The sequence below is a fragment of the Sinocyclocheilus rhinocerous genome, unplaced genomic scaffold (assembly GCF_001515625.1).
Source record: "Sinocyclocheilus rhinocerous isolate Xijiao unplaced genomic scaffold, SAMN03320098_v1.1 scaffold1289, whole genome shotgun sequence".
NCBI lineage: Eukaryota > Metazoa > Chordata > Actinopteri > Cypriniformes > Cyprinidae > Sinocyclocheilus > Sinocyclocheilus rhinocerous.
The window spans coordinates 1493-4511 of record NW_015650003.1 but is presented as its reverse complement, the minus strand read 5'-3'; positions in this window follow the sequence as shown (position 1 = coordinate 4511).

The following is a 3019-nucleotide window of genomic DNA, read 5'->3' as shown; positions in this document are numbered from 1 at the left end:
TGTAAATAAATCTTAACCAATGATTCCTAATTGCATCTACTTCTGGAAGGCCAAATAAAGTGCTTTTGCTTTCGTCTAGAAACACACAGCGTCTCCCTGACATGCTGCATCAACACTACTGCTGTTCCTGAAACCACGCCTTCTTTCTTTGCGTGATCATTTGGGCGCATTATGCAAATATTTCCACATGGTGAGGTAGATATGTGGGGGCGTGTTAGAATGAGCCGTTTTAGGGGGGCGTGGCAGAGTCTTAACTTCTATAAAGAATATCTCTTTGGTTTTGAGACTTTAGTCTTTGCAACTTCAGGGATCTTATCTATGCACAATCAGCTTGTAACACTCCAAAGAGAAAGGAAAACTTGAAATCGCATCATATGACCCCTTTAACTTGCATCTAAAATTATTTTATATTTGGTAAGAAAAAGACGAATTACCTCTCAAACATACCTATCTTAATATGTATGCTGTGTCTTGACTAATATGTGCCCCAGCGTTGTCATGACTAATGTCATATATTATTGTCATAAACTAGGGCTGTCAAATTATTTTCTATATATACTGTACCAGGGTTTTTGAACAGTAAGATTTTTAATGTTTTATAAAGAAGTCTCTTCTGCTCACCAAGCCTGCATTTATTTGATCCAAAGTACAGCAAAAGCAGTAATGTTGTGAAATATTTTTACTATTTAAAATAACTGCTTTCTATTTGAATATAATTTAAAATGTTTGCTGTGATCAAAGCTGAATTTTCAGCATCATTACTTCAGTCTTCAGTGTCACATGATCTTCAGAAATCATTCTAATATGCTGATTTGCTGCTCAAGAAACCTGAAATCTTTTTTAATTATTATTGTTATTAATGTTTTTTGAACAGCAAATCAGAATATCAGAATTATTTCTGAAGGATAGTGTGACTGGAGTAATGATGCAAAAAATTTAGCTTTGAAATCACTATAAATTACATTTTAAAATATATTCAAATAGAAAAGTTATTTGAAATAGCCTAGTAAAAAGACACGTCCCCCGCGTAATCTACGCCCCTGTACTGTACACACACATGTAAATATTTCTGATATATACACACACACACACGTATGCATGTGCATTTATATATACATAGATATACACAAACGTATGTTATATAAACTTTTATTTTGGATGCGATTAATCGATTTGACAGTCTTACATTAAACGTTACCCATGCATGAACAGCATATCCTGCATTACCAGTGTTATGCATATTGCATACCACCTGACAATAATAAACGGCAAAATGTATAAATTCTGTATCTCTTTATTTGTGCATCATAACACACTGAGGTAAATGTGTACAGTTTACAGTAACACATATAACATAAAACAGGTAAAGGGGCAGTGTGGCACATAAAAGGTAATTAGGTAAACAAGTATCAAGACCACAGGTAAGGCAGTAAGTAAAAAAAGTTAAATAGAAAACAATTATTTAATTTATACGTTCAGTGCACTTGTAGAGCTAATACAACAGGAGTAACATGTTACAGCAGTGTAACCTTCAAGTATCAAGAACATAAATGCAATAAGTTAAAAAGTTAAATAGAAAAACAATTAAATTTAGAAGTTCAGTGAACACATATAACATAAAACAGGTAAAGGGGCAGTGTGGCACATAAAAGGTAATTAGGTAAACAAGTATCAAGACCACAGGTAAGGCAGTAAGTAAAAAAAGTTAAATAGAAAACAATTATTTAATTTATACGTTCAGTGCACTTGTAGAGCTAATACAACAGGAGTAACATGTTACAGCAGTGTAACCTTCAAGTATCAAGAACATAAATGCAATAAGTTAAAAAGTTAAATAGAAAAACAATTAAATTTAGAAGTTCAGTGCAAGTGTAGTGCAAATACAACAGGTGTAACATGTAACAGTGTAACCTTCAAGTATCAAGAACATTGATAGTAATAAGTAAAAAAAAGTTAAATAGAAAAACAATTAAATTTAGAAGTTCAGTGCAAGTGTAGTGCAAATACAACAGGTGTAACATGTAACAGTGTAACTATTGACACAGTTGATGTGGCTGGTTTCTCAACACTAGCGGACACAACGGCATGCATATTGGAAGCTGTTATTCTTCCTGCTCTTGATGTGTACCAGACAGATGATCGATGTTGCAGTCTCGTCTGAGCTTCAATTGCAGCTGCCTGTGTCTCTATTACTGCTACCAGGTGTGTGAGAGTGTTGCAATGCTGGAACAGGACGGGTAGATCGCATCCATCCTTTCCTGGGTCACGAAGATGCTGTAGGGACTTTGGCACTACATGTGGCTTAACAGGGTCGATATAATAATGGTAATACTCCTCCATCCCAGAAAGACAAACGGCCTTGCTGTGAGTGTGCAAAATCTGAATCAGGGGTGACAGGTCTGAAAGTGTGGGCTCATGTGCACAATGACTCGTGGAGCCTAAACGAGTATGTATCCCTGACATTCCTCTCTCCCCACTGATGCACTTGTCAAGTGCCACTCTCTTAGCTGCACCAGAGGTGAAGTCGATCTTGTGGCTCACCTCTGCTTGGACCTTATCAACATTAGCGGGCATCATCCAGTAGGCTGGAACATCAGTGACAGTCTTGGTCCCATGGGGGTTTCTGTGGTTTTCTCAGCTCTCCAGCAAATCTTGAAGTTTCTATTAATATTCAGCTTTTTATAATCCCATTTATCGCGTATCAGTGACTATATGGACAATGTCAGCAAAAAAAGCTAATCATCCGAAAATAGTTATTCCAGGATGCAAAGAGTGGCTATAAAAACTTTGGGTGCTCTTGCCAAGCATGAATACGTCATGGAAATCGACCACAACGGTCACAAAGAGAAACGCAAAGAACCTTCTTGCAGAATACCCCAACAAAAACCTTAGCTAAGAAGCAGAGAGGTGACGAGAGTTTGGGAAATTGCTCCTCACCTGCAGCACAAGCTTGAAGACATCGTGGATACAGTCCACCGCGTTGGTCCCAAAACGAAGGATAAATCCAGGCAGGTGATCA